The 24,380-nt window shown below is 50.7% G+C and overlaps 1 non-coding gene across 1 annotated transcript; it reads left to right on the top strand.

Annotated features, from left to right (window-relative positions):
- The first annotated feature begins 404 nt into the window (after positions 1-404).
- TRNAT-UGU (transfer RNA threonine (anticodon UGU)) lies at positions 405-477 on the top strand. Its single transcript has one exon. It is a non-coding gene; the product is annotated as a tRNA-Thr (tRNA).
- Positions 478-24,380: the final 23,903 nt, after the last annotated feature.

The raw sequence follows: 24,380 nt of genomic DNA, 5'->3' as shown, positions 1-24,380 counted from the left end.
CTTGGTAGCTGCATATATGATTTTGAGATCAGCTTTTCGACATTTTTTGGTAGTTGCGCAAAAACTGTAATCAGTTGGCACAATAATGCCTGTAGTTGCACAGCTTGTAGCTCTAGTTTGGCATCTGGTCACATGTTCATTTTGTATGAGACATCATATGTTTCAAGTTGCACAGTTTTACTTATCTTGTTGCTCAATAAATTCTATAATTTTTTTTAATATCCTATAGTTAAGCATATCAAGCCAACTTTATCTTTAAGAAGTTTTAGTATTTTTTTATTTTTATAAGTATAACTTCAAATTTAGAACTAGTTAATAGCTAAGATTAATAACTAATATCTGAGGTTTTACGAATTTCCTATACTACACCTATTTCTATTTGTTACACTATTTCCATTATGTAAGCCCACTTAGCTCAAAGGTTAGAGCATCGCATTTGTAATGCGAGGGTCATCGGTTCAATTCTGATAGTTGGCTTTTTTTCTCTATCGATGTTCTATGAACAAGAATCTCTTTTTTTCCGAATCAGTTGGCCGAAACATTTTTTTAGGTGACCTATGGGGTGCACCTTTTTTTGGTTTGTGCAGTTGCATACATGTAGAATCCAATCTGCATAGCATTTTGTTGTAGTTGCACAGGTTATAGCATTCTGTTTTTCGTTCAACACAATATCTGTTTTGATAACCTTGTTCTTTTCTTTTTCTCTTTTTTACATCAGCTTAAAGAGGAGTATAGGGGCACGGAGCAGACACCACTGTTTGGTGGTCTTTTGCAAGCTCAAGCATTCGTTGCATCCAAATTACCACTAATGTACAATCTGCATGTAAGTTTTTTGCATAAAGGAGTTTTGATCATTTATCGACATTTTCTTTTTTAAAATTGTTTATAATTGAATGAGTACTCAATTTTTTTGTGTTGATGCAGAAAAAGGCAAAGATTGCCAAAGTGATCAATGACTTGTGCAAGGCAGTAACTGAACAGGTTGGCACCTTCATTGAAGCAGTTGCCAAGATTGATGATGAGGAACCGGATATTGATCCATATGTACAACAGACATCAACGGGAACCCCTCCGTCACGCCGTGCTCCAAAAAGTAAGAGACGGGTTTCACCTATACAAGAAGAAGAAGAGTTTGATGAGGAGGAGTCAGAAGAAGATGATGAAATGGAAGTACCACAAGATGTTGAAGATGACGGGGAGACATATGAGGATGAATCAGAGGAGGAGGACAAAGAGGAGGATGACAAAGAAGAAGAAGAAGATGATGATGATGATGATGATGAGGAGGAGGAGGAAGAGGAGGAGGAGGACAAAGAAGAAGAAGATGAGGAGGAGGAGGAGGATAAAGAAAAAGAGGACAAAGGAGAGGAGGAGGGCAAGGAAGAAGATAGTGAGGCAGAGGAGGAGGAATAAGAAAATGAGGCCAAAGAAGGAGATGGAGACAAAGCTGCAGCAATTGATGGAAGTGAGGGGGAAGGAGATGACGAGGATGCTGATCCTGATGATCAAGAGGGATCCAATGGAGGCAATGACAACTCCGATGATGATGATGATGACAATGGCCCTAGTTCTGGTGGTACAGGCGGCAACACAACTAGGGTGAGTAGCAGCTCTGCCAACCCTGCCAGCAGGAGCACACTATAGATGTTGATCGACAAAACTTGCTGGAAAGACAAGAATCTGCCCAAGTCAAAGAAAAGTGATGAAGCGGAGTCTCAGGGGAGCATTGACATGTTCAAGTTGTGCAACATGAAGACAACTTTGCCAACCACTTTCCCTGTGCCAGACTTCCATGAGCGAGAGTTGTGTGACAAGATAGATTTTGCTATTGACCAGAATCTGTTCTTCTTGAGTGAGGCTAAAAAGAATCTAGTTGACATGGAGGAAGCAGGGAAGGGTCTTGACTGGGTTCATTAGAAGGAGAAATATAAGGAATATTTGAAGCAGCTTCCAGATATCAGCTCCAGCAAGAGCAAGGCAGCATTTGTGGCAAACCCTCATGTGGTCCAGATGAGCAAAGGAGTTACAATGAAGAAGAATCTGAAGTTGCCTCAAACCAAGCAACAGATGCCGAGGGTAGATGCAGAAATAAATGGGGACAAGGAAGCTGTGGCGCAAACTGTTGTGCCAACTATAGTGATCAGAGAGCCAACCACCACTCAAGATGTGTCAGCAATTCCTGTTGAGCCTACAACCATCACAGGAGTTCAACAGATCAAGGGGAAGATTCCTATGTTAATAACCCCACCTAAACCAGCTAAGCAGCAAAAGATTGTCAAGTTTGCCAAGGGCACAAAGGAGGAACAGGGCAGAAAAGGTGTGAGATCCAGACACGAGACATAACAACGTGCCACAGCTATCGATGCAGGACTGCCAAGTTCTGCTAGTTTGGTGCCAACTCAGACTGCAAAGATGCCAACTGCAAATACCAGTGTACCAACTGAAGTGTCAATTAGCACACGGGTCACAGTCAAAACTAGCAGAGTTGCTCAGGAAGACTCAACTGCAACCACAAGCCCCAAGGTGACAAGTCATAGAGATTCTTCAATGACAAACACGGAAGGAGGTCGTCAATCTGTCAAACTGCCGTCTCCAAGAGCTATCACAGAGCATCCAAGCAAGTCTGCATCACCAAGAGCTAATTTTCAGAACACATTAACACAAGAGGAGGTGTTCAACATTGTAAGTAGGTGCAAGCCTCCCAGGCCGCCAACCACAACATTACTGTGAACCAGGTCAGCGAATGATGCACCTGTGAATGTGCCGCAAGAAGATGCCCTTGGCCTTCAGCCCATACGCAGATCAAATTCTTACAACTATCATGGTGACGGGTACTGTGATGCACCACCCTTTGACCTGGGCATAGATGATGATGCTGGGCCTGCTGGAGCACTTGCTCCAGCAGCACAAACAGGGTAAGCCAACATGGTTGCCATAGATGAGGATGAGTTGGACCCAGCAACAGTGAACGAAGGATGTGTCGCTGCTGATGCTGGCAAGGGATTAGCTCACCAGCCAGATGTTGGATCACCTAACAACTGCCACACCCCGGTATGCGGAGAACGAGCAGTTGGCACGAGTAGTTCTTTAGGACCACCTGTTGCACGAAGATAGAGGAGGGTAATAAGGCCCGGAGCATCTCAAAGGTCTCCATTCATTGATTATAACAAAAGAAGACCTTCAACTCCAATGAGGCAGTCGACAAGCTTTATGCTGCCATTGTGTATTGGGTCAGGCATATCTCAGGAGCAGATGATGAGAATACCAGGCAAGCCAACTCCCCACAGCCTATATACATATCTTTTTCAGTTGCACAGTACCACCCACTTAGTTGCACAACAAGTAGAGCATGTTGCACAGAACAGTGCTTTAAATTGCACACTCTTGTTTTTCTTAATTGCACAGCAGCGTGGTGTAGTTCGGTAGGGCACGGGCACTTGTTTTGCTACGGTGTTCGAAAGCTAGCAAGGGATGCACGTCCAGGGCGCCCGTTGTGCGATTTTAGGGCGACGGAGAGCGGCTGTCCGTTGTACAGGCTGTTGTTGTTAAGGGCAGGGGTTTTGAGATCTATTCATGATTTCTCCTAGTCCTTCTTCAAGTTCTATGTCGAGTTCTATGTTGTTGTTTGTTAGATGTGTGCAATGCAATGGCTGATTGAACTTGTTGTATAGGTAGATATTTTTGATTAGTTGCACAAAATTCTCCCCAGTTGGCTGCATCCATATATTAGTTGGTTGCCCATATGATCTGCAGTTGCACTAGTTGTCTTGGTCACTTGGCTTACTGTTTGTACTAGTTGGTTGTCTACATGTTGTTCAGTTGCACAAGTTGCCTACTGAGTTGGCTACATGTGACGCCCCCGATTAAATCGTACACTAATCATGCACGCAAACATGTACAATCAAGATCAGGGACTCACGGGAAGATATCAAAACACAACTCTAAAAGTAAAATAAGTCATACAAGCATCATATTACAAGCCAGGGGCCTCGAGGGCTCGAATACAAGTGCTCGACATAAACGAGTCAGCGGAAGCAACAATATCTGAGTACAGACACAAGTTAAACAAGTTGCCTTAAGAAGGCTAGCACAAACTAGGATACAGATCGAAAGAGGCGTAGGCCTCCTGCCTGGGATCCTCCTAACTACTCATGGTCGTCGTCAACGGCCTGCACGTAGTAGTAGGCACCTCCAGTGTAGTAGGAGTCGTCATCGACGGTGGCGTCTGGCTCCTGGGCTCCAACTTCTGGTTGCAGCATCTGGGAAGAAGAGGGAAAAGGGGGAAAAGAGGGAGCAAGGCAACCGTGAGTACTCATCCAAAGTACTCGCAAGCAAGGAGCTACACTACATATGCATGGGTATATGTGTAAGGAGGCAATATGAGTGGACTAAACTGCAGAATGCCAGAATAAGAGGGGGATAGCTAGTCCTATCAAAGACTGCGCTTCTGGCAGCCTCCATCTTGCAGCATGTAGAAGAGAGTAGAGTGAAGTCCTCCAAGTAGCATCGATAGCATAATCCTACCCGACAATCCTCCCCTCGTTGCCCTGTGGAAAAGCGATCACCGGGTTGTCTGTGGAACTTGTTTGGGTGTGTTTTATTAAGTATCCGGTTCTAGTTTTCATAAGGTCAAGGTACAACTCCGGGTCGTCCTTTTACCGAGGGACACGGCTATTCGAATAGATAAACTTCCCTGCAGGGGTGCACCACATAACCCAACACGCTCGATCCCATTTGGCCGAACACACTTTCCTGGGTCATGCTCGGCCTCGGAAGATCAACACGTCGCAGCCCCACCTAGGCACAACAGAGAGGTCAGCACGCCGGTCTAAATCCTATGCGCGCAGGGATCTGGGCCCATCGCCCATTGCACACCTGCACGTTGCGTACCCGGCCGGAATCAGAACTAGCCCCCTTAATACAAGAGCAGGCTTACGTTCCAATCCGGCGCGTGCCGCTCAGTCGCTGACGTCACAAAGGCTTCGGCTGATACCACGACGTCGAGTGCCCATATCTTTCCGGCGTAGTTGGTTAGTGCGTATAGGCCAGTGGCCAGACTCAGATCAAATACCAAGATCTCGTTAAGCGTGTTACTATGAAATAACCGCGGACGCCGACCAGGGCCAGGCCCACCTGTCTCCTAGGTGGCCTCAGCCTGCCCTATCGCTCCGCCACATAGTAACAGTTGGGGGCCGTCGGGAACCCAGTCCCACCTCTACCCGGATGGAGCCACCTGTCCTTCCAGCCCCCATATCTGAATCACTCGCGGGTACTCAACGAGCCAACCCGACTTTAGTCACCATCTATATAGTATGTATGTATGTATAGTATATACCCGTGATCACCTCCCGAGTGATCACGGCCCGATAGTATAGCAAGGCAGACTGACAAGAATGTAGGGCCATAGATGATAAACTAGCATCCTATACTAAGTATTTAGGATTGCTGGTAAGGTATCAACAGATGTAGCAACAATGATAGGCTATGCATCAGAATAGGATTAACGAAAAGCAGTAACATGCTGCACTACTCTAATGCAAGCAGTATAGAGGAGAATAGGCGATATCTGGTGATCAAGGGGGGGGGGGCTTGCCTGGTTGCTCTGGCAAGAAGGAGGGGTCGTCAACTCCGTATTCGAACTGGGCAGCAGCAACGTCAGTCTCGTAGTCTACCGAAGAGAAGAGGGGGAAGAAACAATAAATACAATGCAAACAGATGCATAACGATGCATGAGAAGAAAATTAACGGGGTCAGGTGTGCCCTAACACAGTAGGATGTGATACCGGTGAAGGGGGGAAACATACGGGAAAGTATCCCCGGTGTTTCGCGTTTTCGGACAGATGAACCGGAGGTGAAATGTTGCAGGTTCACTATGCTAGGGACGCGTGGCGGACGAACGGGCTGCGTATCTGGATTCTCTCGTCGTTCTGAGCAACTTTCATGTACAAAGTTTTTCCATCCGCTACGGTTTATTTTATATTAATTTTAAAAGATTTAATCATTTTTAGAATTTACTTAATTATTTTAAACCAACATTATCCAGAATAGTGTATGCTGACGTCAGCAGTCAACATGGGTGTTGACTGGTCAAACTGACATGTGGGTCCCGTTCGTCATTGACTAGTCTAACTAATCATGATTAGTTAGTTTAATTAGTCGTTTAGTTTAATTAATCAAAATTAGTTAAGTTAAGTTAATTCTTTAATTAGTTAACTAATTAAATAATTATTCATTTATTTTATTAGTATTATTATTACTAATTTCCATTTCTTTAAAATGTTCTGAGCGTGGGGCCTGCTTGGAATAGGCCCCTGGGGCCAAACGGGTGCGGACGAACGGGTTACGGGGCGGGCGGCCCCAGGCGCCCGAAGGGGCAGCCCCAGGCACGCGGGCGATGGCCGCCAGGGTGCGGCGCGGTGAGGCAACCGCGGCTGGGCGGGGCAAGGGGCAGGAGCAGGGCACCGGAGCGCCGGAGGTGGCCGCGGGCATGGCGTCTTCGCGGACGCTGGGGGGTGCAGGAGCGGGGCAAGGTCGACGCCGACGGTGGGGGGAGGCGAGGCGATGCAGGGGCGGGCGTGCGGTGCGCGGGCGCATCCAGCGCGGGGTGTCCGTGGTCGCAGTGGGGCACGCCGGGGGCGTGGTGACGCGGGTCAGGTGACGCGGGCGCGAGGGAGACGGAGGAGGAGAGGGGCGCGTGCTCACAGCAGGGAGTAGGGACGGGGAGTGGGGGTCGGGGTGGTCGACGGGGACGACGCGGCATAGCGGGAGGCATGCCAGTGGGGAAGTCCGGCGAGGCGGCGTGGGCTCCGGGCGGCGGCGAACGATGACGAGGCGGTAGCGCACGGCGGCGTCGGCGGCCTCCTCCTCTTGATCCCGATCCAATCGGGAGAGAGGGGGGAGATATTTCGGGGGAGAGGAGTAGGGGGTGTCGGTGGGGCGAGTGGGGAGTGGGGGAGGTTTATGGGGGTGCGGGGGTGGGCCGACCTGGTGGGTCGTGGCCCAGTTGGGCCGGTGGCCTGCTGGGCCGGAGCCTCGGGGGGTTTCTTTTCCTTTTTTTGTTTGTTTTTCTCTTTTGTATTTTCTTTCTCTTATTTATTTTCTCTTCTATTTTTTTCAGTTTAAAATATTTATGCATTTTATAAAGCTCTGTCCTCTACACCATAATTATCTATGTAATATCTAGTACAAATCGAACATTTTTATTTTAATGTTTGAAAACTTTTATTGTTTTCCTTTAATTAAATTTTGAATTTGTTTCGGTTTTGAATTATCTAGAGTTTATAAACAGTAACCGAGGTGATGTGGCATCATTAGCGGGGGATCACTGTAGCTTAATTATCCGGGCGTCACAATTCTCCTCCACTACAAGAAATCTTGTCCCAAGATTTAAGAGGTAGTGAAAGGGGGGAAGGTTTGGTAACGAATCTAGCGGGTCTTGTCATCCTGGCTTGCTCTTCTCGAGGAGGCCGGTCCAATATATTAATGTCTTCATTTCTCTGCTTTAGGTCATCATGATGAAGTCGGCGTCCTTTCTTCAGGAACTCCATCGTACTTACGAAAGAATAAAGAGTGGACATTCCGGGAGAACAGACCTCTGCAAGGTCGACTATCTGGTCGATAACATCGGGGAGGGTGGTGGATAGCAACTCTCAAATTGAAACTTAAGAAAATATCGTGAGCAAAGTAAGAAGGTGCAAAATAGAAGTTTCAAGCGCATATGCAATCGTTTGTTGCCTGAAACAAAGTGTGAAAGGGGTTCAGAGCAATGGGAATAAGTATTGCGTCTGATAGCAGAACTGAAGATCTCTCGGAAGGTGGCTCGTAAATTACTTATGAGGCCACGCGAGGAACAACCTTGGCAATAGGGGGTTTACTGGAGAGTCGGGTTTTGATCTGTGGAACTGTGGGTTATGGGCCCACCATGTGGGTTAAAGTAAGAAGGGCATTGACATCTTGCACGGTCATGATAGCAATACATGTCAGAGGGTAGGCTATCAGTTATGTCGGCAACAACGTCGATACCAAGGGCGAGGGACGAAGAGAACCATTTTCCTGCTCGTTAGGACGAGGCGGACCAATAGGCGAAGTTCTCGTCCATCGATGCTTACCAGAATGTCATTAACAATAGTAATAGGGTCCTACTGATAGAGTTGTATACTGAGGTGTTTACATAAGTAGGAGAATATTATTGCTTAGATCATAAAGATCACAAGAAACGTTAAACCAACCAATGGAAACGAATATACGATTATTAGATTAAGCAGAACAATGGAAAGGAAAATGTGTTTAAACACACATTCCAAGGGTATATCCTTCCCAAGGACAAGCAGAGCATGATATCCATGACAGGATATAATGTAGAAAACTCTTTAGGTAGGGGAGAAAATTTTCATGACATTACCCATACAACGTTGTTTGGATAATTGATCAAGAAACATTTAGCATTGGGCTTTAAATGTTCTTGTTGAAAATCGGAGTACCACAGACATGCTTCGAGATAGCATTGACATGGTCTTCAAGCAAAGGTCGGACTTGGATAGACAAAGGATTCATCAGGAACAACTTATAGAATAAGTCTTACAATTTCCTCATGGAAGAATGGGTAACCTTAACAGCAAGTCCTCCGGCCAGGTGTGCTAGGCATGACATCACCTTATCGGTTCATATAAGGACCAATGTTATGACTCTTGGAAAATATCCGAACCATCATATCTGACCGAGTTTCAGATCTGGTTGGGATCATGATACCTCAGACTCAGGATGCCTGAGAAGGAAGGGGTGCAACACAATTTGGCGAGACGACAATGTAAGATTCTCGGGAAATGTACTATGGAAGCGAGTTCCAAAGCAGGAGTTCATCCTTAAATCAAGGGGAGGGTGACAAGGTGGCTGATGGGCTCAGCGACAATTCATTGAGATTTACAAAAAGGTAGATTTCCACAATTAGGTGAACAAGGAGATAACATCTGTCAGATCAAAAGATTTAATGGTGTATGCTCAAGGAAACCATACACATTTAAGCATTGGTTGAAAGGTGCACTGGAAATATGGGCTGGGATGCACGACCAATGCCAGAATGGTGATTCAGTAACCAACACACTAAGTTGGATTTATTGTCCATTAACTCCGAAGCAATAAGGTTGCTAAGAATACTGAAGTCTCGCGGCAGAGTTCATTTACTGGTATTCCAGTTAGAAGCAACACGGGGACCAAAAAGAAGGGTGATGGCGAGAGGCATCACAATACCCAGAATTCTTAAGAGGTGGAGTAATCCTTGCAACATCCTTGACATAAGGGACAATAATACTTCAAGGTAGAACATAACACAAATTGAATAGCAAGTTGCATCCTTAACAAGAACAAGTCTGTGATGAAAGGAAGGTAAATATGTTGTCGATGGTAACTCAAATTACCGAGGGATGAGGATGGCACTTACCATCAGGAATTCAATTGATGCCCAGGAAGGATTCAAAATGTTGATGATGATCCCGGCAACTTTGTCAAAAGGTTTCAAGAAGATGTAACCGCTCGGCGATGACATCAAGTCAAAGGAATGCCGAAGCGAAAGGTTATTGGAACCACGAGTATGACACAAACTCAAAATCAAGCTTGTTGTTCAAGGAGAAATGATATGACGAGGAAGATCAACGTAAGATTAGCTCACCGTCGAAACTTGTGCTCCGGGAAGAACCAGATAGCACAGTTAAATTTAGCATGATAATGATGTAGCCGATAAGGCTAGGAATGACAAGATGGAGTATTAAACTCGTAAGCAATGAAGATTACTAAGAGTTGTCGAATCGTAGTGCGGACTCGATTCACTATTAGGTGTTCTCGGTTGACGACAACCCAAAACTCATGGAGTGACTATGATAGGGAAAGGTATTACTCCGACACAAATTCATAAGATGTAGTGCAATGGCATGATATCCTCGAGATACCAGGGAGATAATACTCGAAGGCATATCAAATTAAAGGTTGAAGTGGGGGTGTATTGATCTATAGAAGTCAAGCACTTGTACTTTTCTGAGAAATGGAATCAAAGGAAGAAATTATGGTCGGAACCACGATTGCAAAGGATCAATTCGCAGATCCAGATGTTATTTTCAAGGAAATAGTTATTATTGCAAGAAGCTTCCATGATAGGATCTACATCGTGTCCATGGGCATGAACACAAAGGTTCAAGGTCGACTCCCACTTCGTCAATGCATAACCTTCCATTCACCTCTCGTATTTCAAAATTGACATTAGTTGTTGAAAGTTTTACCTAGTGCAATACCAGATAAGTATGACCCGTGAAATCTTTCGGGTTCACACGGATTAGGGAACGCGTAGGTTCAACCCATCAGGGCATCTTAGGAACATATACCACAAACTTCAATAGTAATCAACACAAGCTCGATAGTAGAGCATGGGTGACAAAGGGAGAGGATACAATTTACCGAATGCATTATGTATCAGGGAAAGATCTTCTCGGGGTTTATGTATACGAAGGACACTGTCGGATGATATTACAACAAAGGATCTGACAGTCTATAGCGGAGCTGATGTGAGTATCGGCACACAAGCTCAGGAAGAAACAATGCGAAGGCATTGTATTATAGAAGCAACTGACTAATTCAAAGCTCACATGAAAAGGAATTATGATTTCCAAATCAAAGGATCAGAAGCAAACGCTCTGATTAAGGATGGATAAGTTGAGTAAGCTTAGGGGTAAAATCGTCAACAATTTGATTGGTCGATAAACAGATCATGTTCAAAATGACATCTCCGCCGCAAAGATAATTTTAAAAGAATCAACCGATGATTGCGTGCATTCGCACTCATGTTGAATCAATAGGATCAAACTGACTAAGACAAGGGATGTTAACGAGGACTACTAGTCATATGGAATTAACCATAATGCTAGTAAGCAAGAATTTCAAGAACAATAGGCTGCAGAGGATTTTCGAAAGATCGAAAAGTATTCCAAAGAATTTTGTGAAACACATGAACAACTTTGGACTAACGGATACTCTGCAAGTGCGAGTAATTAACCGTAGGGGTATTCATGCGGCAAGGAACTGTAGGGCAGTAAGCATAAAGAATTCTTGGAATATCGGAGAGTACTTCAGGACATCTTTAAATAACAAGAGCAACTGGGGATGACAATATGAACGACAGGTGTAAGTAGTTATCCAGAGGGAATTATCGATGGAAGTGAATTGCAAAAGTGATGGCACATAGTCTTGAGAGCACATCATAGAGTATCTTCGGAATCTTCAGGTGTAGCAGGCGGTCATCGGTAACACGGGGCTCTCCGGGTGAAAGTAGTTATGAGAACCTAGTGTTAGAGTTAGCAAAAATCATTTAACCCTAATAGAAGAGATGACAGAGTCCCAGAGTATAGGTCGAGGAATAAAAGATCCTAATACCACCCAAATGGTGACGTGAGCCCATGGGACGCACAGCCATGTTAGTAAAACAGTTTGCAATGTCTAGACTCGACTTCGGCCAAGGAGTGTGGAAGGGGATTCCTACAGGCAGTCGGCTCTGATACCAACTTGTGACGCCCCCGATTAAATCATACACTAATCATGCACGCAAACGTGTACGATCAAGATCAGGGACTCACGGGAAGATATCACAACACAACTCTAAAAGTAAAATAAGTCATACAAGCATCATATTACAAGCCAGGGGCCTCGCGGGCTCGAATACAAGTGCTCGACATAAATGAGTCAGCGGAAGCAACAATATCTGAGTACAGACATAAGTTAAACAAGTTGCCTTAAGAAGGCTAGCACAAACTGGGATACAGATCGAAAGAGGCGCAGGCCTCCTGCCTGGGATCCTCCTAACTACTCCTGGTCGTCGTCAACGGCCTGCACGTAGTAGTAGGCACCTCCAGTGTAGTAGGAGTCGTCATCGACGGTGGCGTCTGGCTCCTGGGCTCCAACGTCTGGTTGTGGCATCCGGGAAGAAGACGGAAAAGGGGGAAAAGAGGGAGCAAGGCAACCGTGAGTACTCATCCAAAGTACTCGCAAGCAAGGAGCTACACTACATATGCATGGGTATATGTGCAAGGAGGCAATATGAGTGGACTGAACTGCAGAATGCCAGAATAAGAGGGGGATAGCTAGTCCTATCGAAGACTATGCTTCTGGCAGCCTCCGTCTTGCAGCATGTAGAAGAGAGTAGAGTGAAGTCCTCCAAGTAGCATCGATAGCATAATCCTACCCGGCAATCCTCCCCTCGTCGCCCTGTGGAAAAGCGATCACCGGGTTGTCTGTGGAACTTGTCTGGGTGTGTTTTATTAAGTATTTGGTTCTAGTTTTCATAAGGTCAAGGTACAACTCTGGGTCGTCCTTTTACCAAGGGACACGGCTATTCGAATAGATAAACTTCCCTGCAGGGGTGCACCACATAACCCAACACGCTCGATCACATTTGGCCGGACACACTTTCCTGGGTCATGCCCGGCCTCGAAAGATCAACACGTCGTAGCCCCACCTAGGCACAACAGATAGGTCAGCACGCCGGTCTAAATCCTATGTGCGCAGGGGTCTCAGCCCATCGCCCATTGCACACCTGCGCGTTGAGTACGCGGCCGGAAGCAGAACTAGCCCCCTTAATACAAAAGCAGGCTTACGTTCCAATCTGGCGCGCGCCGCTCAGTCCCTGACATCACGAAGGCTTCAACTGATACCACGACGTCGAGTGCCCATATCAATCCCGCATAGTTGGTTAGTGCGTATAGGCCAGTGGCCAGATTCAGATCAAATACCAAGATCTCATTAAGCGTGTTATTATGAAATAACCGCGGACACCGACTAGGGCCAGGCCCACTTGTCTCCTAGGTGGCCTCAGCCTGCCCTGTCGCTCTGCCACATAGTAATAGTTGGGGGCCGTTGGGAACCCAGGCCCACCTCTACTGGGTTGGAGCCACCTGTCCTTCCAGCCCCCATATCTGAATCACTTGCGGGTACTCAACGAGCCAACCCGACTTTAGTCACCATCTATATAGTATGTATGTATGTATAGTATATACCCGTGATCACCTCCCGAGTGATCACGGCCCGATAGTATAGCAAGGCAGACTGACAAGAATGTAGGGCCACAGATGATAAACTAGCATCCTATACTAAGTATTTAGGATTGCTGGTAAGGTATCAACAGATGTAGCAACAATGACAAGCTATGCATCAGAATAGGATTAACGAAAAGCAGTAACATGCTACACTATTCTAATGCAAGTAGTATAGAGGAGAATAGGTGATATCTGGTGATCACGGGGGGGAGGAGGGCTTGCCTGGTTGCTCTGGCAAGAAGGAGGGGTCGTCAACTCCGTAGTCGAACTGGGCAGTAGCAGCGTCGGTCTCGTAGTCTACCGAAGAGAAGAAGGGGAAGAAAAGTAATGGGGTTGGGTGTGCCCTAACGCAGTAGGATGTGATACCGGCGAAGGGGGGAAACATCCGGGAAAGTATCCCCGGTGTTTCGCATTTTCGGACAGATGAACCGGAGGTGAAATGTTGCAGGTTCACTATGCTAGGGACACGTGGCAGACGAACGGGCTGCGTATCTGGATTCGTCTCGTCGTTCTGAGCAACTTTCATGTACAAAGTTGTTCCATCTGAGCTACGGTTTATTTTATATTAATTTTAAAAGATTTAATCATTTTTAGAATTTACTTAATTATTTTAAACCAACATTATCCAGAATACTGTATGCTGATGTCAGCATGACGTCAGCAGTCAACAGGGGTGTTGACTGGTCAAACTGACATGTGGGTCCCGTTTGTCATTGACTAGTCTAACTAATCATGATTAATTAGTTTAATTAGTCGTTTAGTTTAATTAATCAAAATTACTTAAGTTAATTAATTCTTTAATTAATTAACTAATTAAATTATTATTCATTTATTTTATTAGTATTATTATTAGTAAAACGTTCTGAGCGTGGGGCCTGCTTGTCATAGGCCCCTGGGGCCAAACGGGCGCGGGCGAACGGTTTACGGGGCGGGCGGCGCCAGGCGCCCAAAGGGGCAGCCCCAGGCACACGGGCGACGGCCGCCAGGGTGCGACGCGGTGAGGCAACCGCGGCTTGGCGGGGCAAGGGGCAGGAGCAGGGCACCAGAGCGCCGGAGGTGGCCGCGGGCATGGCATCTTCGCGGACGCAGGGGGGTGCAGGAGCGGGGCAAGGTCGACGCCGACAATGGGGGAGGCGAGGCGATGCAGGGGCGGGCATGCGGTGCGCGGGCGCATCTAGCACGGGGTGTCCGTGGTCGCAGTGGGGCACGCCGGGGGCGTGGCAACGAGGGTCAGGCGACGCGAGCGCGAGGGAGACGGAGGAGGAGAGGGGCGCGTGCTCACAGCGGGGAGTAGGGACGGGGCAGTGGGGGTCGGGATGGTCGACGGGGACGACGCGACGGAGCGGGAGGCAAGCCAGTGGGGAAGTCCGGCGAGGCGGCGTGGGCTCCGAGCGGCGGCGAACGATGACGAGGCGGCAGCGCACGGCGGCGTCGGCGGCCTCCTCCTCTTGATCCCGATCCAATCGGGAGAGAGGGGGGGGGGGATATTTTGGGGGAGAGGAGTGGGGGGTGTCGGTGGGGCGAGTGGGGAGCGGGGGTGGTTTATGGGGGTGCAGGGATGGGCCGGCCTGGTGGGTCGTGGCCCAGTTGGGCCGGTGGCCTGCTGGGCCGGAGCCCCCCCCCTGGGGGGGTGCTTTTCCTTTTTTTGTTTGTTTTTCTCTTTTGTATTTTCTTTCTCTTATTTATTTTCTCTTCTGTTTTAATTCAATTTAAAATATTTATGCATTTTATAAAGTTGTGTCCTCTACACCATAATTATCTATGTAATATCTATTACAAATCGAACATTTTTATTTTAATGTTTGAAAACTTTTATTGTTTTCCTTTAATTAAATTTTGAATTTGTTTTGGTTTTGAATTATCTAGAGTTTATCAACAGTAACCGAGGTGATGTGTCATCATTAGCGGGGGATCACTGTAGCTTAATTATCCGGGCGTCACACTGCATCACTATACTAGTTGGTTGTCCATGTGTTCTACACTGGACACTAGTTGCCCTGCTTAGTTTGCTTGCTGTTTTGTGCTAGGTTGGCTGTCTATGCGTCGTTCAATTGCACAAGTTTCCTGATTAGTTGGCTGCATCCATATACTAGTTGGCTATCCACATGTTTTGTTTTTTTGCACTAGTTGTCATGCTTAGGTTTGCTTCCTGTTTTGTACTATTAGGTTGGTTGTCCATATGTTGTTGAGTTGCACAAAGTTGCTCTGCTTCCTGTTTTGCATTTCTTTTGTCCTAGTCCTTTTGTTTGTCCCAGTTGCACAAATTATCATACTCAGCTGGCTGGCTTTAGTTAACTATTTTTCTGCCTAGTTATTTCTTGCCTTAGCGGAAGTAGTTGGCTTATAAGTTGTGCAGTTGCACAAGGTTGACTGCCTAGTTGGCTGGATCACTGTAGTAGTTGGCTGTCCTCATGTTTTACAGTTTTTTTGGCTGGGTGGTACTAAGCACTAGGTGTCATGCTTAGTTGGCTTCCTGTTTGTACTAGGTTGGTTGTCTATTAGTCTGCTTAGTTGGGGTTTGGCTGTCTATTAGTCTGCTTAGTTGGGGTTTGGCTGTCTATTAGTCTACTAGATGATGAGAATACCAGGCAAGCCAACTCCCCACAACCTATATACATATCTTTTTCAGTTGCACAATACCACCCACTTAGTTGCACAACAAGCAGAGCATGTTGCACAGAACAGTGCTTTAAATTGCACACTCTTGTTTTTCTTAATACACATTTTTTCTTTCTTTATGTGACCCTTCAAGCTAACTTTGTCTTTCATTTGTTTTTAAAAAAATGCAGCCCTGAGATAATAAGGTATGGTAATTTCTACATTCTTTGAAGGAGTTAGTTGATTCCATGAAGCCAAAGCAGTGGCTTTAAAAAATTGTTATTGAGACTCGAATCATACACATCATGGATAACTTACCAGAAGGGTCAAAGAAAGTCGTTATGCCACTGAGGTTTTCTATAAGTTTTTCAAAAACTTTATACCCTCTTCCTTTTTTTGTACCACTTATGTTGACCAACCAGGGAGTCTTTTCATATAGAAAGGAGGTTGAGGCATGTTTATAATTTCTGCAGATCAACTTACAGCAGGTGATCTACAATGTGAATGAGATAAACAAGAAGTTTGAATACAAGAACCGTCTCGACAAGAAAGATTTGGTGAGTGTTGTGCCCACATGATCCATCTCATATTTGGCACCCACGGCATGTTCATTTGTACATGACACATCTATTAGTTGGCAAATACCTTCTGCCAACCTGTTTCAACTTTCACATCTCATTTTTGTAGTGTTTTTTCTTACCTACAATGTGTATCTGTGTCTGAACCATTCACGCGTGCAGGTCATGCTGCCAGTGCTTGAGTGCGATAATGTAAACGACCGTGAAGGAGGCAGGCATTATTGGGTCTTCAACATCAACTTGAGGGACGGACGTTTCAAAGTCCTTGATTCAAACAGGAAGCTAGAATACATTGAGTTGATGAACACCGCCTCTACGATCGCGGGGGCAGTACGCCAGCTATGGAGGAAGCATTACCTGTCGGGTGGTAGGTGCGACATATGCCAACGGATGGCTTATCATTGTGGGAGCCAGTAAGACATCGCCGGTGCCTGGAAACGTGATAAGGCGAAGACATGCACGCCGGCGAATCTTACCCAGGTTGGGGGCTCTCCGTGGAGATAATACCCCTACTCCTGCTTTGCGGGGTCTCCGCATGATCACTAGATCGATAAGAAGCTACAAGAGGCTCCTTGAGCTATTCGGTGGAAGGAGGAAGAAGGACAAGGCTAGCTCTCTTCTCTCCCTATGGTGGTGTCTAAAACTCTATCAGATCCACCCTTTGCATGGGTGTCCCGGGGGGTTTATATAGGCCTACCCCTCAGGGGTACAATGGTAATCCGGCTGGTCGTGGGTCCAGGCCATCAGCGTCTACGTCCGCCGGCTTCTTCGCCGGCTACTGGGGCCCGCCGACTAGTGGGTCCCACCGGCGGCTGGGCCATTGGTCGACAGGCTGGCCCCACCGCATGGGGGTCTTGTCGGGGGCTGGTTACTGTTGCCTCACCTCTGATGACGAGGGCTTTGTCGAGGTAAGCATGGCTACAGTGCCGCCGCCTTGCAGGCTCTCACTGTAGCCTTACCTCGTCTTGTCTCCTTAATGGTGCGCGCGCCCCGAGGAGGGGAGCAAGCTGGCTATAGGAAGCCGGCCCGGCCTCAGGACGGCTGGGGGAGGTCAGGCCGCCTTCGGATGTCTCTCTGACCGAAGGGGCCCGCCGCCTATGGGCCGTACTGGCAACCCGTCGTGGATGGCGTCATGATCTGCATGGCAACAGTGCTACGCCGGACGGGAGATGGCCGCCCGTACGGCGTACTGTAGCCATGCGTGTTCCGGGGTTCGGGGGTGGCAGGGTCCACTGTAGCCACGCCCTATCCCATCACCGTTATGGGGGGCAGACTTTTAGGGTACGGCCCATGGCCGCCCCCAGGGGCCGGCTTCTTGGAGTCGATCTTCTAAGGCCGGCTTCTTAGAGTCGGCCCTTCTAAGGCCGGCTCCTTAGAGTCGGCCCTTCTAAGGACGGCTTATCGGAGCCGGCCCTATCGTGGCATCCTCCAAGGGAGTTTTATGGCTGGGCCGCCTTCCGGCAGCCGGCCTATGTGATAGCCGGCTGGAAGAAGGCGGCCCCGTGTCTTGGGTGCATCAAGGCTCGGTCGGCCCGTTGTTTTTTCTGAGGGCCAAAGAGAGCCGGCTAGGCTACTCGTAGTCATTTACTCCGATAGTAGTCCCCGAAGCTGTTTGGGCTTCGCAGCTGAAGGAGGAATCAAGAAGCTCGGCCAGCTTCCTATCCCGAAGAGCCGGCAGCTAGGAGTCGACTTCTCTTGCGCGTGCCTTCTCGGGGAAGCCTCCTCGAAATCCGACGCGCTAGCCAGGCGGTGGGCTGATCGCCCGCCAACCGCGCGCCATGTGGCACCCTTTGGCAGGAAGGGCCTGCCAGCCCACGCGTGTGACGAAACGCCGCCGCAGGCCGGGGCCCGCCACTTCCACGCCTCGACCCGTGCGCGGATCTTCTATGGCCCAAACCGACCGCACGTCTTCCAGCGGCGGTTCCCACTCGTCATAAAGGCGTAATAATCGCGGGTCGTGTGGGAGTGGGCGCAGTTAATCCCATGCCTCCCCCGCGCCTCGCCTCCTCGGCTTCGCTGCACGAGGCTATAAGTAGGGGCGGCAGTCGTTCGCACGCTTGCCCTCACTCCGCCACCTCCCTCTTCTTCTCCATCACGGTAGCTTTCCGCCGTGCTTCCGCTCCGCCACTCTTTGTTCTTTCCAGCACGCCACAAGCTCGCCGCCTCCGCGCCGAGCGCTCTCCATCGCTGCGCTTACCGTTGCCCCATCGCCGTCATGGCTCCAACGTTGGGCTCCTGGGACAGCACCAACGTCCGCGACGACCACATCGATTTTCTCCGCAAGACGCGGCGGCTGCTGGGCGAAGATCTTGTGCGGGTCTGCCTTGCGCTAGCGAGGGAGGTTTCGCTGGCGCCGGAGGAGGGCGAGTGAGTGATCTTCTACTCGCATTGCCTATGCAGCGCCGGCCTCCCCGCGAGCGGCTTCTTCCACGCGTTTCTCGACTTCTATCATCTCCAGCCGCACCACCTCACCCCCAACACGGTGGTGCTGCTGTTGGCCTTCGTCACCTTGTGCGAAGGTTTCCTCGGCGTCCTCCCCACCATCAAGCTCTGGGGGGAGTTTTTCCAATCCAAGCTCGACACGGTCGTCACAGGCGTGCCGGCTCCATGCGGCGCCTTCATCGCCATGCGGAGGTCCATCGCCGACAACCCATTCCCTCCTATCGCGCTGGTCCAGTCGGTGAAGCTCTGGCAAAAGTCTTATTTTTACGTGAAGAACGTCGCCCCGAACGGTGACTACGTCAACTTGCCGGCTTACGTAGCCGGCCCGCCGCCTGGGAGGCAGCCTTCGTGGTCCTTCCGAGCCAGCTCGCTGACGCCGGCTGGAGCTGGTGCCGTCGCCCGGCTTCGGGTGCTTATCCAGTCGGAGCGCCTGACTGGGACCGACTTGATTGCCGCCTTCGTCGAGCGTCGGGTACTCCCGCTCCAAGGCCGCCCTCATCTGATCTGTCAGATGAGAGGCCGCTTCGACCCAAGCCGGCTCAGCACCAAAGAGATGCCTTATGATGAGGTATCTTACCTGGTGAACTACATCGCCAACTGCAAGCTCACCGAGGAGTGGCAGTATGGCAAGGAACCATACTCTCGCGCCAACCCCCCGCCCTTGGTAAGCCTTTTCTTTCCTTTCTTCTTTTTCTTGTTGCCGGGTTATTTTCGGCCGGCTACTGACCAGTCGGCCTGTCTTCAATCAAAATCCCCTGCTTCATCCTTCGGTCGGGACCGCTGGGCCGGAGTTCGCCCCGGACCACGTGGTGGACGATCTTGACGACCCCGACTTGGGGGCGGCCGCCCTGGACGACGACGCCGTAGGGGTAGGCGGCGAGACACGCGGCTCTGACTTCACCGCCGGCTTTGATGACTGGCCCGATGATGACGAGGCCGAGCCCATTCCGCGCTGCTAGCCGGCGACTGACCCCCAAGGCGCCGGCCCGTCCGGCGGGCCGACCTTACGAGGCGGCGCGCAGAAGCGTCGGGCAGCGTCGACTCTCTTCGGCGGCCGGCCGAAGAAGTACAAGGGGTCTGCGGCAGCCACCAAGCGGGACGAGGCGGCCGCGAAGGCGGCCCGCTTCCGCAAGGTGGTGAAGCAGCCGCAGGCGGTCTTGGCGTAAGTTCTGGTCCTTACATGCTTTTCTTTCTTTCTTTGGTCGATGCTCTTCTAAGTCCTTTCTCTGCTTCGCCAACTAGGGCCTCTCTCTCTCTTGAGCAGACTACCGCCGCCTCCATAGTCGGCGGGGCGGGAGGATCTGCGGGCTCTCACCGCATAGATCCCCGCGACGAGCTTCAGGCGGCGATGGAGCGGAACACGGGAGGTGCGGGAGGAACAGGAGGCGGAGGAGCGGAGGGCGGCCGCCACCAAGTCGGCCCAGGAGACGACGGCGGAGTCGGCCGAGGCGCAGGCCGACGCGGCAGCCAGGGCCCAGGCGGAAGCCGAGGCGGCAGAGAGGGCGGCGGAGGCCCTGTGCAGCCAGCCTCCGCAGCTCGTCGTCCCCCTCCGCTCCGTGGCCCCGGACATCCCGGTGCCTCCGTCGGAGGAAATCGGCCATGACCCGCCGGCGATGGAGAGGGAGGGAGGCGAAGTAGTCGTCCTAGAGGGAGAAGTGGTGCTGCCTCCGTCGGTTGGGACCGGCCAAGGCGGCCAGCCCGAGGTGTCGCCTGAGCAGCTGGCTGGAGGAGAGCCGACTGCAAGGACGGATCTTGTGGTCTTGTCGCCGACTCGTCGGTGCGCGGGAAGGGCGGCTTCAGAGCCGGATCCACAGGGGGCCACCGGCTCCAGCTCGTTGTCGCACGATCTGGAGTCGGCCACCGTCAGCTCCCCAGGGTGGACGCCGGGCGGAGGGACAGCCGCGTTGAGCCTGGCGGCGCAAGATGTCTGTAGCCGGCTTCAGGCTCAGGGCACCGCGCTGAAGCACTGCACCCAAGAGTTCCTTGTGACATGGGCGGTCGTTCGGGTGAGTTTTCTTGTTCTTGATTTCTTCCATGGGGGCGCATCAGCGCACCCACTGGGTGTAGTCCCCGAGTTCCGAGTCGGCTGCTGAGCAGGCGGCTTGGAACTTCTTCGAAGACTTTGTTTTAATGGCTTGCTCTTGCTCGCTTCTTCATCCTGTTTGCAGGATTATCACAACCTCCACGCCGCTACCTTTAACTCCCAGGTCCGGGAGGTGAACCAAAAGGCCGCCGATCTGTCGGAGAGCCGGCGTGAGTGTGTTTGTCCTTTTATCTCATGTGGGGGCGCGTCAGCGCACCCACTAGGTGTAGTACCCGAGATTCAGGCCGACTGCTGAGCAGTCGGGTCGGATCTTTCTTGCCGACTTCTTTCTTAATTTCTTCTTTTTCATATTGGCAGGAGCCAACACCGACTTGAGGCAGCAGCTGGGTGTGGCCCAGACCGCCCTTCGCACCAAGGAGGGTGAGTTCAGCGCATTGGATCAGGAGCATGACCGCCTAGCCAAGAAACTGGCCGACCAGGAGGAAAGCCACAAGGCGGCCCTGAGGGCGGCGCAGGACAGCGAGGCTGCCCTCAAAGCCGAATATGAAACTGAGGCGGCGAGCTGGGCCGAGGCAAGGCAAGCTCTGAGCGAAGGCTACGGCCGAGTCAAGGATTTGGTTGATGGTAGGCCGCCTTCTTCTTCGTTCTTTTGCTTGTCCTTGTAAGCTAGTTTATCTCCTGACTTGCTCTGTTTCTTTCTTCTTTGTGAAGAGTACTTTCCTGGCTACTCCGTCGCTGCCAACCAAGCCATCGAAGCTCACCGTGAGGCCCGGCGGCAGGCTGGGGTTGAGATTGCACCGGATGCCAACCGGTCTCTTGAGGAGCAGCTTCTGGCGATCCAAGCCCGCCTCCAGCCGGCCTACCGCATGTTCCGCCGGCTTCAGCGTGCCGGAGCACAGGTGCTGGCCGCCCTTTGGCCTGGCGAAGTAATTCCTCGCACCCCCAGCCGTACTGCCGACTGGCTGGAGGTAGCAGTCGGCCGTCTCAAGGCCTGGAAGGCTTCAGCAGCTCGGTTCGGCGCCCGACGGGCGCTGGCGTTTGTCCGGGCTTGGTACCCTGGGCTGAACTTGGACCAGCTGCGCACCTAGCGGCAGGAGGCTGACGAGGAGCTGGAGGCGGTGCGGTCGGCTATCATCCAGCGCGCCTCGGCGATCGCCGAATTTACCGACACCAGCGCCTTTGCTCCTGAGGTGAACGAGGATGGCGTCGCACAGCCGGAGGAATGGTTTGGGCTGAACCCGGCCGACGGTGAAGACTCGACAGAGGAGATCGACTCCAGAGACGAGGGCGAGGACGAAGAGGAGGAAGACAGCGAAGACGCTGTGCCAGATGTCGAAGTAGCCAGCCAGCCTCAGCCTGACCATGCCTCCAGCAACGAGGCGCGTGCGAATGCTCCGCCTGCCACCGGCGACGACCAGGCCGAGACTCACCAGCCGACCACTCCTCCAGCCGACACCGTCGTCTCCACCAATCTTCCTGACGCCTCGGGCGCTCCCCTGGCTTGATTCGCTGTTTTTACTTTCCTGCTTGTCACTCTTTGAAAAGTTTTATTAACTTTGTGCAATTCCACCCACTGGGGGTGTATTCAAACTTTGTTGAATGCCGGCCTCTCGAAGGTCTTTTGTGTAAATATTATTATGCATGTGCTTGGCTTCCATTCCTACTTGCTTTTTATCTTTCGGCTTTTTTCCTTTGCTGCCTTCCCTTGGTTGCCGCCTTCCCAGCCGGACAGCTGCTCTGCAGTCTGTGGCCGGGTAAGGAGTTCAGCCGTATGGGAAGGCAAGTACTCAAGCTTTCTTAGATTGTAGCGGAGTAGGAAGGGAAGCCGGCCAGCCGGCTGCTTCGACAGCCAATTGGTGAGAGGGGAGCCGGCTTGTGTTATGTAAGTTCGTTAGTCCTTAGCCATTTTTCATGTGGGCATCCTTTCCGCCTTTGGATCTTGCTAGTCGGGAAGCCGATTCTTTGAGCTGTGACTTTCGCAAGAGAGGGCTTGGGTGCCGGCACATTACTTGTCTGACTGCAGGTAGAACTTGGACATAACTCAAGGCGGCAATTCCCTGGGCCGACTAGTCGAACCCGGTGCCGGACGAAAAAATGAATGTAGTGGCGTAACCATGGGTATGATACCCGGCATACATAGATAAAAGAGGGTAGTCCCCGAGAACTCCTCGGGGAGCCCGTTGTCTCATACTTAATACAAAGGGTAGCGTGATACATACTGCATTTCAACTGTAAAATATTCGAAGAAGATTGGCGTTCCACGGACGCTCCGACTCCTTGCCGGAGTCGTCTCTCTTGCGTGCCTTCGGCTTCTGCGCGTCGATTAGGTAGTAGGAGTCGTTTCCTAGAGCCCGGCTGATGACGAAGGGGCCTTCCCAAGGGGCCGAGAGCTTGTGCTGGCCGGCTTTTCGCTGTATCAGCCGGAGCACAAGGTCTCCCTCTTGGAAAGCTCTTGGCTTGACCCTTCGACTGTGGTAACGGCGTAGACCTTGCTGGTAGACGGCGGACCGGCTGAGGGATAACAGCTGGCTTTCTTCCAGCAAGTTGGCGCCGTCTTCTCGTGCTTTCTTAGCCTCCACCTCCGTGTACATGGTGACCCGAGGTGAGTCGAACTCGATGTCAGTTGGGTTGACAGCCTCGGCACCATATACAAGGAAGAAGGGGGTGAAGCCAGTTGACTTGTTTGGGGTAGTGCGCAGACTTCAGAGGACGGCCGGTAGCTCGTCGAGCCAGCAGCCGGCCGAATGCTCCAGTGGCACGACCAGTCGGGGCTTGATGCCGGAGAGGATGAGGCCGTTTGCTTGCTCGACTTGGCTGTTTGACTGCGGTTGGGCAACGGACGCTAAGTCCAGTTGGATGCCCTGTATCACGCAGAAACGTGCCAGTGCTCCCTTGGCAAAATTTGTGTCGTTGTCGGTGATGATGCTGTGTGGTACTCCATACCGGGTTGTAATGTCTGCAATGAATGTCACGGCAGTCGCCCCGTTCAGTTTCTTGATCGGCTTTGCTTCAATCCACTTGGTAAATTTGTCCACGGCGACAAGCAGATGCGTCATGCCGCCGCGCGCCGTCTTGAATGGGCCGACCATGTCCAGCCCCGAGACGGCAAAAGGCCAAGTGATGGAGATGGTCTTGAGTGCAGAAGCCGGCAGGTGTTGCTTGGAGCCGAAGACTTGGCACCCTTTGCAGTGTTTGACTAATTCCTTCGCATCCTGCAAAGCAGTTGGCCAGAAGAATCCATGGTGGAAGGCCTTGGCAATGATCGCCCTGGAGGCGGCATGGTGGCCGCAATCGCCTTGGTGGATGTCTTCGAGGATTTCTATGCCTTTCTCTCGCTCGACGCAACGCTGGAAGACTTCGGTAGCACTGCGCCTAACAAGCTCTCGGTTCATTATTGTGTATGCTCCGGCTCGGCGTTGGACTTGTGTTGCCGAGATCTCGTCAGTCGGCAGCTCTCCATTTATCAGGAAATGGAGGATGGGCTAATCCCATGATGGAGCTGTGACTTCTTTGATTGCCAAAACGGCTACTGCAACCAGGGTGGGCGGGCTGGGTTGTGAGGAGTTGGAGTCGGCCTCCGCCTGCTGTGTTGCTGCAGTCCCCGGGCCGGGTTCGACTATAGCAGTCCCCGGGCCGCCTGCCTGGTCC

The sequence above is a fragment of the Triticum aestivum genome, chromosome 3B, assembly GCF_018294505.1.
Source record: "Triticum aestivum cultivar Chinese Spring chromosome 3B, IWGSC CS RefSeq v2.1, whole genome shotgun sequence".
NCBI classification, from domain to species: domain Eukaryota; kingdom Viridiplantae; phylum Streptophyta; class Magnoliopsida; order Poales; family Poaceae; genus Triticum; species Triticum aestivum.
The sequence above is the reverse complement of the archived record's forward strand: the minus strand, read 5'-3'. Positions and strand labels throughout refer to the sequence as shown.